This window comes from Meleagris gallopavo, chromosome 6 (assembly GCF_000146605.3).
Source record: "Meleagris gallopavo isolate NT-WF06-2002-E0010 breed Aviagen turkey brand Nicholas breeding stock chromosome 6, Turkey_5.1, whole genome shotgun sequence".
NCBI lineage: Eukaryota > Metazoa > Chordata > Aves > Galliformes > Phasianidae > Meleagris > Meleagris gallopavo.
Genome location: NC_015016.2, coordinates 20,330,104 through 20,343,598, shown reverse-complemented (window position 1 = coordinate 20,343,598; position 13,495 = coordinate 20,330,104). Strand labels below are relative to the sequence as shown.

The 13,495-nt window shown below is 38.0% G+C and overlaps 1 long non-coding RNA gene across 1 annotated transcript; it reads right to left on the bottom strand.

The window, feature by feature from the left end:
- Positions 1-9,745: 9,745 nt before the first annotated feature.
- LOC109368395 lies at positions 9,746-13,489 on the bottom strand. The gene is made up of 3 exons (XR_002116386.2): positions 13,174-13,489; positions 12,026-12,174; positions 9,746-11,194 (listed from the first exon to the last, which is right to left on the bottom strand). It is a non-coding gene; the product is annotated as an uncharacterized LOC109368395 (long non-coding RNA).
- Between the last annotated feature and the right edge of the window lie 6 nt (positions 13,490-13,495).

The window sequence follows — 13,495 nt, the reverse complement described above, 5'->3', positions numbered from 1 at the left end:
GTTGGAAATAGTTTTTCTCTCAATTCCCTCAACCCCTGAAAACCCCTACGTACAAAGAGCTGCATCAGTCCTAGACAGAAACATTCAGCAGGTGAACCACTTAGCTTTGCATACAGTCCTGTTGCAAAAGAAATGCAATCACAGCACAGTCATCACATTATCACATCGCTACCTATGACACATCACTATTCTGAGCTGCTGAGGAAGCTCAAAAGAAGCTTGGCAACACAGTAAGCTCGGTATTTCCAGCATTACACAAAATTGCTTATTACCAGGTCTGCTTTGAGCCTTGCACCTTTCCCCTGCAGAGCTCCTGTTCCAAGCAAATGAGAAACCATGTGGCTCTTTACATCTATTTAATTTACTTGCTGTTAGCTTATAATGGCTTGCTAATAGCCCTTACCCTGGAAGTGATTAGTGCATTGATTAGAAAGTAAATAAGCTCAGTAATCATAAACATGGGCCATAATGCTCAAAGGAAAAGCAGGGACTACTCTATAGACTGATAGAACACAGTCGCTCACCCACCCCAAGCTCCCAACAGCTACAATATATTTTAAATGGTTTCTCACTTGAATTACATGAATATATGTTTTGTCCTTCAAAGATCAAAAATCAGCTCTTATTCTCACATGGTGTTTCTACAACATCTTAGATCTATTGGAAGTTGTTTCTATACTACTATCATCAATTTAGATGCTGACAGAAAACAAAAGCACTAGCTAAATGGTTTTCCAATACCTTTTATTCTCTGTTGCTGAAACTTAAAAGACATTTGTTCTGAGTATGAATGCTATCCATATGGTAGCCTAGATAGCAGATATTTTGAATGCATAGCTGCTATAAATAGCCACGATGAATGATTTTTTAGGATCTGTTTCCCCTATTTGTTCTTTGTAAATGTCATACATTTAGAGCTTTTCTTACCCAAAGATACTCATATTGTAGAAAAAAGTGAGAGTCAAACAAACTTGACTTCAAATTTATCAACAGCCAACAGATTTTTGGAGGGTGTTCAAGATCATAATAGAGAAAGCTGTCAAATTTGAAATAAATTTTATTAGTAGGAAGTGGGAAGAACAGCAAAATGGACAAATTCTGCCAAATTAGTGAAAAGTTACTATCCTCCAGTGACTGACAAAAATATGTATTAACTCTGCTGAATATAATATTTCTGACTTTGTGAGAAGATATATTGATCCTAATTATGAACGCTTTTTTTTTTTTTCATTAAAACTTTGGGGTTTGATCATATGACAAGCAATTCTATATAACTTTATTGGTATTGTTATATTTACACCACATAGCATGTATTTTAATAAAACCTGGGCTTTCAAGTCAGAAAACCCAGTCTTTGGTCGTACTCTTCTGTGTAGCTACCAGAACCAGGAGTTATTGGTACATATGTCAAATTGAAATGAGGTCTATATATCAAGGTGGAATTTCCTATCTTATTTTCATACCTGATTATAAACCTTATGACAAGATGGATATTTGTAGGTAACTGTGCCACTGATGCTTCTGCTAGTGAGCTGGTTGTCAAATGGAATGGTGCTGGAGAAGGCGATTCTGCCCTTATCTTCACCACCTTCTCCCAGCTCTGTGAGGTAGATTTTTCTGTTGAAGAAATATAGTGGCCAGTCTGACAAAATAATTCCTGAACATTTATTTAGGTATTCAGATATATATGAAATGCATATTATTTTCTAGATTATCTAAGGACATATTTTTGTCCTTATGCATGGAAGACTGAATATAAGAAGCACAGTGCAATGGTTCTGTTAATGACAGGAGAGAGGTTTGCAACCTTGACTGTAAACAGAAACAAGCAATAAACAAGCCACGAGTCTTGAATCTATTGGACAGTCACTGCATGGACATTTAAAGCCAGACAAAGGAAATGAACACAGAAATGCAATATTTAGATGATGCATCTGTTCATACCTCCAATATGTACAAAGTACTAAATGTTCACAGACAAAATAATTGCTTTTGAAGCAAGTAGTGGTAAAAAACTTCTTTATTCACCAGAGATCGGGAGATTAGTTACTCATAGAAGTATTAAGGTTGGAAAAGAGCTCTGGGATCATCTAGTCTAACCATCAGCCTATCTGCACCATTCTCACTAACCCATGTTTCTCACTTCTTTCTTTTAAGTTTCCACTTACTTCTTCTGCCTGTAGTTTCACAGCACTTAGTACTTTGACAGTTCCACACTCTCTTGACTGTTTGGATTTGTTTCCATAAGCACGTGTACTTTCTTGAGGCGCCCATCTTCATAAACACAATTATTCTCATCTTGCTCTTCCACAGTACTAAAATAAAAAAGATTTTTTTTTAATTCTTTTAATTTTCTCTTAACCACTTATGAAACCAAAAAACTAATAATGGAATCTAATCACTTATGCAACTACCAGCTCAATTTTTTGCACTCTTTTAAAATTAAATTGCAAAACTAAATTACATCCATTAGTTTGTTTTGAGTCACAAACAATAATATCAGAAATACTTTTGAATTGCTGGACCTACAGCTGTGCACATGCCAGCCTACATACTGCTGAAAATGTAGGTCACAGGTACGTGTATATATGCAGTCCTATTATGCAATGTGCTGTGCTCAGGATTTACTCCCAGAGCCTCCTTTGCTGTACAGAGACATTGCTATTGCACTCCCTGTGCTGCGTTCTACCCCCCTTAATTCAGACTGTAGCACCTAGCTAATAATTTTTAATTGTGGGTGATAGGAACACAAGGGACAACAGCACTACACTAGTGCAAATTTGAAGATCTGCATACAACTGTGAATGTAGCCCATACCAAGTGTGATTGTCTATTGAAAGTAAAGGTGGTCTAATTTGGTGCTACTTAACAAACGAAAAGCTTAGCAGTCTGATTTGCCCCACCCACCAGTGAGCCATCATTCAATGATAAACCCATCACATATAGTTCAGTAAAATCATATATCAGAATTGACAGTACAGTCATGTGTTATGGATTATTTATTTATTCTCTGTGAAGAAATCTGCTGTCTTAAAGCCAGTGTTGCTTCATGATGTTAGAAATATCGGCTGCTGAATCAATTTTTCGTCTGTGAGTTTACCTGATGTAATGGAAGTGTGGATGTTTTTTATTTGTCACCACAATGACTTATACATAATCATTAGTAAGAAAGCTGCTGGGTATCTCAGATTAAACTTTTTGAAACAGACAGAGAAAGCCACTGGCAGAAACCAGGTGACAAGTGGAGTGTTTGAACTGAAGCCGTGAACGCTGTCAGCAAACTGTTACATGTTTGATAAAGAGTCCAGACTGGAAATATAATTTGAAATCTCATAAAAAAGCTGTAACTCCTGTGAAACTGTCCCCAGTGGATTTCTCCCAGTGACACAAATGAAACACGATAGGAGGCAAATATTAAACGTAAGATCTAAGTGGACCATGCCAATGCAACCTGAAACGTGACTGACACTTCCCTTACTACATTGCATTGATTTCACCCCAGTTCTGTATTGGCAAACTGTTTCTGCCCTTCAGCAATGTGGAAAAGGATAGACATTGCTATGAAGTATGAAAGATGGATTAAAATGTTACGCTTTCTTTTGGCTCAATTCTGCTCGTGGGCTTATTAATCCTTGACGAAACCTCTGTGTCTTAGTCCACTCAGAAAGGCTCTCCGATGTCGTATGTCGCTAGAAGATAAAATAGGATGCCCTTATCTTCAGAAATTTAACATATGATTTTGTACACTAAAGCAAAAAATCATTAATATTCCAGTACACTGTGCAGACAAGTTATTCCAGACTTTTTGAACTAAAAGTCATTAGTTCAGAGACAGCCTGATTTCTAGTGGAAAGAAACAGCTATTTTGGAAAGGAAGAACAGGTTCTAGAAACTGAGATATCTGATAAAGCATAACATCAAAGAAAAAACAAGCCTGTTCCTTCCTCTCATGATGCGTCTTTAATATAATGGAGAAAATGCCAAATGTATTAGCAAATATTAGGGACCTGTGAAGGAAAGAAAGATATTTATGTATTTATTTTCAGGTGACCAGTACTCAAATAATTCAAAATGAATGGCTTCATTGATTCCTATACTTCTTTTCAAGCATTTTTAAGAGTCAACTAGCAATAAGGAGTGCTAAACAATGATCTTTTCATTTTAAATATATTTTCATTTCCAGTAGAGCTTTCCCAGGTGGTCAGCTTCTCTTTAAATTATTCTTCTTTTTACATGGAAGAAAACAGTCTAAGAAGGAAAAGTGGCTTTTATCAATGAAATGAGTGAGCTGGACACTTCACTCTTGTTCTTCTGAAGTCATTGGCTGGGGCTCCTTTCCTCTACTGGAGCATCTTGGAGCTCATTCCCCAAGTGGTGCTCTTCCATTCAGCTAGAATCCAGTGATGCTTCCCAACACCACCGAGATTATTCCATCATTTCTTACACTCCTTATACTGCAAACTGTGGTTCAGGTTAATTTGCATAAACCAATTCCATTTTCAGGACACATTTATGAATTCATTTACATAGCTGACAACTGCAAGTGAGAGATTCATAGCGTGGCTTCTGGTCTCCTGCTAATTGAGGTTAGAAAAGTATCTCTGATATAAAAGTAATAATAGTATCCTGCAATTCCATACAGATCTAGTAATAATTCAGCTCTGGGAAGAAAACAATCTTTTCATGTTCCCTTCTTAAATGTCATTAAAAATCCTCATTAGTATTCCATGAAATACAGCCCTATCCATCAGTGTGTTATGGTCTCTCTGTCAGAATTTCAACTCTTTTGCTATTTGTTCACAGTACACACAAACAATTTTATTTAAGTTTGTGTTCCCTAGAGTTTGAGGAAAACTAAGCTGTTAAAAGATTGAAGATTAACAGTTATACTCTTTTTAGAAACCTGGCTAGAACTTCCTACTATCACAGTTCAATGTGATACTTTTGAAAGTTGGTGCCGTTCTATACGAAAACTTTGAAGAAACTCAAAGTCAAGCTGTACCAAGTCATAATGAACACCTCAGTTTATAGTTGGCAAAGGTGCATCAGAGTGGATCTTATTCTCATTTTAAATCGGCTATGATATTCACATCCATTGTACTCTGTGAGTATCCAGCAAAGATGCAATGTCTTTTGGCAATTCTGCCAGATTCTTTTTGAGAATTCCAGTAGGCAGAGCACCTGAGCATCACAGCTCCCTTTGCAATCTCATACAGCATCAAGTCCTTCCTCTTGTAACTGTATAGGTCATGTACAAGGCTTTAAGCTGTCTCAGCCTCTCCACATATTTTCTTCCTGCCTAAGTAGGTCTCTCTTTCCCTTTCCTATCTCGTTTCCTCAGGAAATGAGGCTTGCCTCACTGTATGGGGAGGATATCTACATCCCAGTCAGACTTCCTCCAAAGAAAAATGTCTTTCTTTTTATATTAAAAAATATATATATTCTAAATCTGTGAAAGCCTGGCGGGTATTGAATACGTCTGAATTATTTGATAGGGAACTTTGCTCCATAAGACTAGGATAGATTGTCATACATTTATTTAGCCCACAGAAAGTCAAAACCTTGAAAAGACTGAGAGGAAAGCTCTTTTTATATAGCTGCTCAGTGACATGAGTGAACTTGCAAACTTCTCTCTACGTTCTGAAGTTTAGTCGTAAAATGAGAAAATCCAAGGCAGGTCTATCATAACATATAGCTTCTTTTACCAGGATGCAAAATGTTTCTAATGGAAATTTTTTTCCATTTTATTCCAAAAAAAAAGAATAAATTGATTCGTTTTAAAATATTAATATATTTTATTGTTTGTGCTCCTTTTTTTTTCTTTAACATTTTTAATTCGCTGCTAAACTTTGGCAGAAAATATAATGCTCAAAATGGTTTATACTACAGGATTCAAAAGGGTTATGAAGCATCAGGGAGAGGTATCATTGCCTTTGTGTGTAATTTTCAAGGTAGACCATATGATACGACTGAATTGTAACGCAAAAAACAAAGTCCTCTCCACTGACTTTGGGGGAGGTATCATATCTTAGTGTATAATTTACATGATGGATCAGGTCATTTGATCCTGATGTAATGCAGATAGCAGATGTTCTTCCACGGAATTTGAATAATACTTTCCCAAGGCACTCTGCATTTCACAATCTTAGAGCATGTTAGTAAAAATGATTAAATAAACCTCTTTATGTCTTTGGAAAGAAATCCACATTTTAGTGGATTTGGGAAAAGAGAGGAACAGAGATGTTAGAGATTTGGCTCCATTTCATTAATTTGTTTTGCACATCTAAAGACCACTCTCCACCCTGCATATCACTTCACAGCCACACTTTCTGAGCTGACATCTGCACTGTGCGCTGCAAGTGATATAAGAAAATACTGCCTAGGCAGCAGGCTGTATGCCTACACTCCCTGGGACCATGTCTGGAGGCACAGAGGCAGAACCAGATCCAGACCTGCCCACTTAGCAGGTCACTGAGATTTCTCTCTGAAATTTGACTCAGGATCCCCTTCCTGTCTTTCAGGTTTCCTTTGATTCATAGAGCATGACTCAGATCTGACAGTGGTAGATTCAGTGTGTCATGTACACAAGTGTGTTGAACATGAACATGTACAGCACAGGCAGGACACATCAGACTTGCATCAGGATACCCACAGCAGCTCCAGTCCTCTGTGCTCCAAGCTTTGGCACTGGAAGAGCTAATCTACAAGTGCTGAGCACATCCCAGGCACTACAACCAGGTGCTTCAGATGTGCCTTCATTGCTCTCTACTTTTGCTGTCCTTTCTAGACTTCTTTCTAGCATTAATTTCTCAAGAACTGGAATCTCTAGAAAGAGCCTGAAGCAAGTGGAGTCACTCATATTGCAGTTGGTCATGATTTGTCCAGACACAGAAAATTTCATCTCCTAAAGCACAATCGTGTCCAGAATCATCTGTACCCTTACTGTGGTCAACGATGATCCATGAAGGAGGAATGTGGTCTGCAGTTTATAGCACTGAGTGGTCTGCACAGCAGACAGTGGTCTAGACTTCTCAGCAAGGAGCCTTCAGAGGCACTCTTGAAACCGGATCCATGACCACAAATCCTGCAAAAAACTAGTACGCTCTGGAGCCCTAGGAGAATACTTTGTTTATATAGAAGGGAAAAGACTGAAGAATGCCTGGTCATGGGCATGCTGACCTGTATTCCAAGGTGTCCCTTCTGAATACCACCAAGCCTATAATATTTCCCCTTAACGTTAGCTTTGTGCCACAACTTTTGTGCCTCTTCCAAAGAAGTGCCCTAGAGAAAAGAGAACTCCCTGTCATCTTATCTGAGGCGCTGCTCAGGTCCCACATGCACAGCCAAAAAACTTGCAGCAGGTCTGCTTCTTCAAGTTGTTTTGTAAAGCTAGTGGGATCATACTGAGGTGTATACCCAGCAACACGCCTGATCCCGATTCACCCCTACAGTTCTGAACAGAGATGCTGGGAAGAACCAGCACATGCACAAGATCCCTCTGCTCCACCTTCCAGTCTGCTCCTGGACACTGCTTAGAAATGGCTGGGAATATTTAGGTAATCTTCTCAGTGAATATGCATGTGACTGCAGAAGCCAAGAGGTCAAAAGCAACTGATGCTCTTATGTGGGCAGTGAGGTGAGTCATGGAGATGGCATGATGCAAAACAAGAGCTAGATGTTGTTGCTGGGTTTGGCTATTTAAAGAACCTGCTGTGCATGGTAAGTGCATATGAAGTCCTTCAGGCTGCAGTGTCCCATTGAGAAAGTCTCTGGCGCACCCCAAAATGAAAGTGTATGTACAACTTCCGAGATCACAGACAAGTTCCCATAGCCGAATGCCAGGATATCCTGATCTTAGAATATTTCATTCTAGGCAATGCCAGCCACCCCAAAGCATATTTTGCTGTAAGAAGACATTAAGGTAGTCAGGCTAAGCACTAACAAAATTTATCTACTCTAGAATATATTGGTTAAATTTTGGTGTGAAATTATGTGTTTGACAGATGCTAAAACAGAGTGCTCTAGGGAAATACAATAAATGTCAGCAGAGGATCATGAAGATAGATAACATGATTACTAAAGCATAGCCTTTAAATATGCACTCAATGCATCACTTAAATGACAGCCTTATTGAGTAAAAGCATTTATTTTTAATAGATGAGATTATCCTAATAATCTTATTTAAGGGAAAATGTTCTTTATAAATGAAGATTCATGAAATTCAGACACGCACATGTACATTTTCTTTTCCATCAGTGGGGTATATGAACTCAGTGTTCCTGTAGTAAATGAACGTTTGCATTTTAACTTTATGAGTTTCCAACGAAAGTACAGTTGAAAGAATTACAATGTAGCATAAGGATTCAACTCAAGAGCATCACTGTGAGAAGAACTAGTCTGTGAATAATGTTATCTCCAGACTTCCAAATAATTCAGAGGAAAGTTACTCTGTGTAAACCATCAACCTGATACTCTCCCCTCTTCTGGCATCTCAGGAAAGAGATTTGGGTGAGAAGGTTCAGTTGAATCATTAGATTTCCTCAGGAAAAGGTCTCAAAAATACCAAATCATCTTTGCTTGGCTATGCAGATACAAAGACAGCAGTTGTATAAGGAGATGGCGGTCATCTGAGCAGCAGGGAACAAAATGGTAACTGCTAGGGCGAATAAGCTGAAAAAAAACCTCCTCAGCAGCACATAAAAGGTAAAGAAAATGTGCCGGATAAGATCACTGCTTAATTTGCCACAAGTCAAACAGCAGGATACAGCAGGCCAAGGCCAACTCTCAGAGAGAAAAAATGTATGGGCAGCCTGCCAGGCTTTGAGCTGTTAGCCAGGACAAAATCCACGACAGCGGTGCTGGTGGGCCTTGAACCAGGGAGCAGCTTGCCCTTGGGCATGAACTGCTCGACCTCGAGACATCCACAAAAAGGTGCAGGCATGGTGGACTTGTACTGCGGGAAAAGGAAACTGTGAATCTTTTTATCCTGTAGGCAGCCCTGCTGACCTTTTGCCTAACATGATCCCTAAGGGGAAAAAAAGATTCTTGTTATTGTACAATTAAAAATTTTAGGTGTATAGTTTGTAACAACTATACAGTGACTGTTTGTATGTGGTGGGACACATTTGTAGATTTTTATTTATTTTTAACTCACAGATCATGCATTTATTTGCCTGTATAACCAAGCTAATGATTTTGTTATTATTATTTTCAGGTAAATAGAATTACTTCTGTTAGTGAAAATGCTATGGAGGCAGAAATAGTTCTTCATGGTGTACCACAAAGCATGATCTATGTTTGCTTTTAACTAGATTTACAGAAAGCCATAAAAAGAACCTACAGCTTTCAATTCTGAAATAAAACAATCCTTTCTACACAGTAATTAATGTTCCTTTTTGCATTGCAGTTACTTCAGTTTTGATTCCATGCCATAAAAACTTCTAAAGAATTGCCATTGGCTTCATTAAAAGCCACATAATGTTCTGAAATTTTCAATAAATTAAGAGGTTTTTTTTTCTTTTTTCTTAGAAATGCATTGATTCATTTTTGTGGATTACAATGTTATATTTTCTTCCCAGTTGGCACACTGCATCTGTCAAATAATAAAATTGTAGAAATTATCCAATACTAGTTCTTGTGGCTTAACATAAAGCTATGCAGAAACTCCAAAAGAGCCACCAAGTGCAGGAAGGCTTATCGTCTGTTTACACCATGCTCAGTACAGGCAATCAGCTCTGCTGCTGTGTTCCTTGCAACATTCTAAGAAAACAAACCTTATAAAGGTGCTTTGAATGGATAATTTAATTGAGATGGTCTTTCTGGAGAACTAGGGACTTGCAAGAGCTTTTGCAGATTTATGTTCAGGCATTAGTTTCTCTAATTAGTCATCAAACTAATCGTTTTGTGCATGATTTGTTGACCTGTCAGAAAACTAATGGGAATTAAGGAAGTTCATGATTTTATTTTTCAAGTAACTGCAGTGGCTAAGCACAAAGCTAGCACGCGCTAGCCCAGAATCAAGGAATCTTGATTTGTGTTCTCACTTTTTCCTTTCTGGACAACAAAGCAACTAGGATGCCGACTCATTTGTCTTCAGAAGTGTGCTGCAGGAAAATGCTCTGCCCAGATACATGTCTGCAAAGCAGCTCTCCCCTGCCTGAAATTCTCTGTGCTTAAAGTCTCTGCTTTTAATGAATTCTCTGCTTTGACTGGTAAAAACCTTTCCTACATGTCTGAAAGGTCAAAACAAACAGAACTCAAATAATCAAATTATTGCTTAATTGCATCTTATGAAGCATTGGAACTGTGTGCTCCAGTCATCCCATACATTTGTTTTACTGAAATGAAAAATATTACTTCCACTTCCACTTCTTATTTTAAACGTATTAGAGCTCCTCTTTAGACATTATAGTTATTAATGTTCAGGCTACTGCAATGGCTCTGAATTCTTATCATTCATTCAGCTGATATTATTACCCCGTCAATGCTGACATCAGAAACGGTACCTTAATATGAGAGAAAGAAGTCATGACTGGAATTATTCATAGATTGCACAGCACACACTGCTTGGGAGATAGAGAATCAGTGGAGCTGTTTGTTTGTTTTTTTTTTAATAAAAATGTATAACTCGATCCAAAGTCAATACAAAAATTCTCCACAACTTCAGTAAATTTTGATTCTAACCCTCTGTAATGAAATTTAGGAGGGAGACTATCAGTTGGTCCCACAGCCTTCCTTCTCTACTCTGATGCAATTTAACAGCACTGACAAAAAATCTATAAAAATACAGCAGAGGTGTGTGGGAGCGTTCCCCACAGAATCAAACAAGAGATGGAACAGTTTATACTACCAAAAAGTAATGAAAGGAAAAAATAAGAAGAATCACAGTATTTAGTAGAAAGAAGTGAGTAAATAATAAACATATTTAAATGTTGTTATCCATAAGGAAAGATAAAGCTCAATACTTCCCAAACAAAGCTAATATCAAAATGAGGAGAAAGAAGCCTTCACTGTGAGTAAAGAAATGGGTCATGAAAGTGGAAAGTCTGCACTTTCTTTCTTCAAATATCTTCTTCAATTACAGCCACTTTCTGCTGATGCTGCTTAACCTGTTGCTTCTCCTTCCCTCAGCTGTGTCATTGCTGAAGTGTCCAAATTGCCATCTTCTTGAGGACTCCCAGAGGATAACCTTCTGCTAGGATTGGAAAAAAAAAAAGAGAAATATTGAATTCAAGAACAAGAAAACAATGCGATATGCATTACAGCTTGGAATGTATATAATACACACAAAACTGGAGGCTTATACCAGAAAGAAATTGTCATCTGATGGAAATTGAATTGTCTTTGGTGGAAACACATTAAGACCTGAAACAGCCTCAGTTCTTTTTGACAGTATTTAATAAAATGTTGAATCATTGTGATGGGTGAAACTGAGAGGTTTGTCTGTACTTGCAGTGATTTACTTACATTCTCATAATTAAAGAATATCAATAATGAATGTACAAACTATTCTGCTTCTGGCTTACATGATTAATTCCCTGCTTGACAGTCTAGATATCAACAACAGCAGCTATGATGAGCTTCCTTCAAACATGTATTGTCTTAAGAAGGCATGGTTTTACATAGCATCATCTTGTCTTCTTGACTGAAGTACTTGGAGAGTACAACCAGGAAGAATAACATTGATGACATACTAAGTTCACTGTCAGTGTTATGGGAGGAGGCACCTGACTGACTGGACTGACTTCTTTTAACAGAAGCATTCTGAGGATTCTTAATTGCTAAATGGCATTACAGTAAATTAGGATAATAAGTAAAAAGGATACTGATGAAGGATGCTGAAAGATGTTCTTTATTCCTTTTTGAAGGAACCAAATCTTAATTATTTTGTGATCTAGTCTAGATTCTACATGGCAAGTGCAATGATTTTATTCGGAAATGTCTCATCAGCTTTTATTTAATTGTGCAATGGATCAAGCTTGAACTACCTTTTTTTTTAATTATTATTTTAAAAATTGCAGCTTACTATTTAAGAAAACAGCAGTTGAAGTATTTGGTACTAACACAATGCCACAGCAGCTTTTCAGCTCTCAAATGATGACTGTAACTTGCTAGGTTGTTTTCACAGCCTGTCAGTGCTCAAAGTAGAGTGTTAATCATGCTGACTGTGAAAACCTGTTTATCAAACATGTAAGAACAATGTCAGTCTGGTTGGTAATTAAATAATTCAATGATAATACTGCCATTATTATTATCACGTTAATAAGATTCCTTTGCTGTACTTTGCGTACTGGAAGTTTGATTATATGGAATCTGTTCACACAGCTTCTTTTTGTTGTTGTTGTTCCTTTTTTTTTTTTATTATTATTGTTTTTGTAATAGAGTCCTGGAGTAATCTACTAATAAACTGTTTGCTATGTAAATTTATTCAAACTGGAATATAGTCAAACTGGAACCAGTAAATATAACCAACAGATAAGAGCAATAAGAAATGGCTCCTGTTGGAAAGATATGTAGAACATCCCTTTTAGAAAGAAAGTATGGAGAGAGAGCAATTGTTGATCAATATTTTGGGGAAAGGAGAGAGAGTGGTCATGTGCTGGTATGGGCTGCCCAGGGAGGTGGTGGAGTCACCATTCCTGGAGGTGTTCAAGAAAAGTTTAGATGTTGTACTGAGGGATGTGGTTTAGTGGGAAATGTTGGTGATAGGTGGATTGTTGGACTGGATGATCTTAGAGATCTTTTCCAACCTTGGTGATTCGGTGATTCTGTGATTCTATGACGCACCTATACAGGCTGCTCACAAAAACACAGTTAGGACAGATCAGTTTGCAGACTGCTTAAGGGTTAATCTTCTTATTTGCTTTTTCTTCCTATATGTTGCCTTTGATTAAAAAAATATGTAGATCAGGCATCTCAAAACCACTTGTGACTGCTTGCTGAGGCTTCCCAGCAGGAAGAACTGGGGATGCTGAGAACAGCCATAGCCACAAAGCAAGCAGAAGTAACATAGAATCATTAAGGTTGGAAAAGACCCCTAAGATCACCAGCCCAACCGCAAGCAACCCCACCGTGCCCACTGACCATATCCCTCAGTGCCACATCCATAAGATCTCCAAACATTCCGGGGACAGTGACTGCACCACTTCATGACAACATGAAAATTGTATTTACTTCATATTCTGTGAGCTGATTGATACGAACAAAACCAATCAATGGAAACAGAACATAAGCAGTGAATCCTAAGGCTAGCCCTATGCTTAGCCTCCGCTGTGACATGGGTTCGTGATTACGTGTTTGTGACATCAGGAGAGCTGCAACATCAGCCTCTCTATGAAGCATATCCAGTGCATAAAACAGCAGAAATTCAATATAATAAAAATGTATTGGAAACATTAATCGCGTCAGTATCATTTCCACGCTTTGCTGCGAAGCGCTGAATTGCTGTTTACGAGCGGCGCACAGACTCAGCACAGGGAGGCACCGCAGCGGTGCC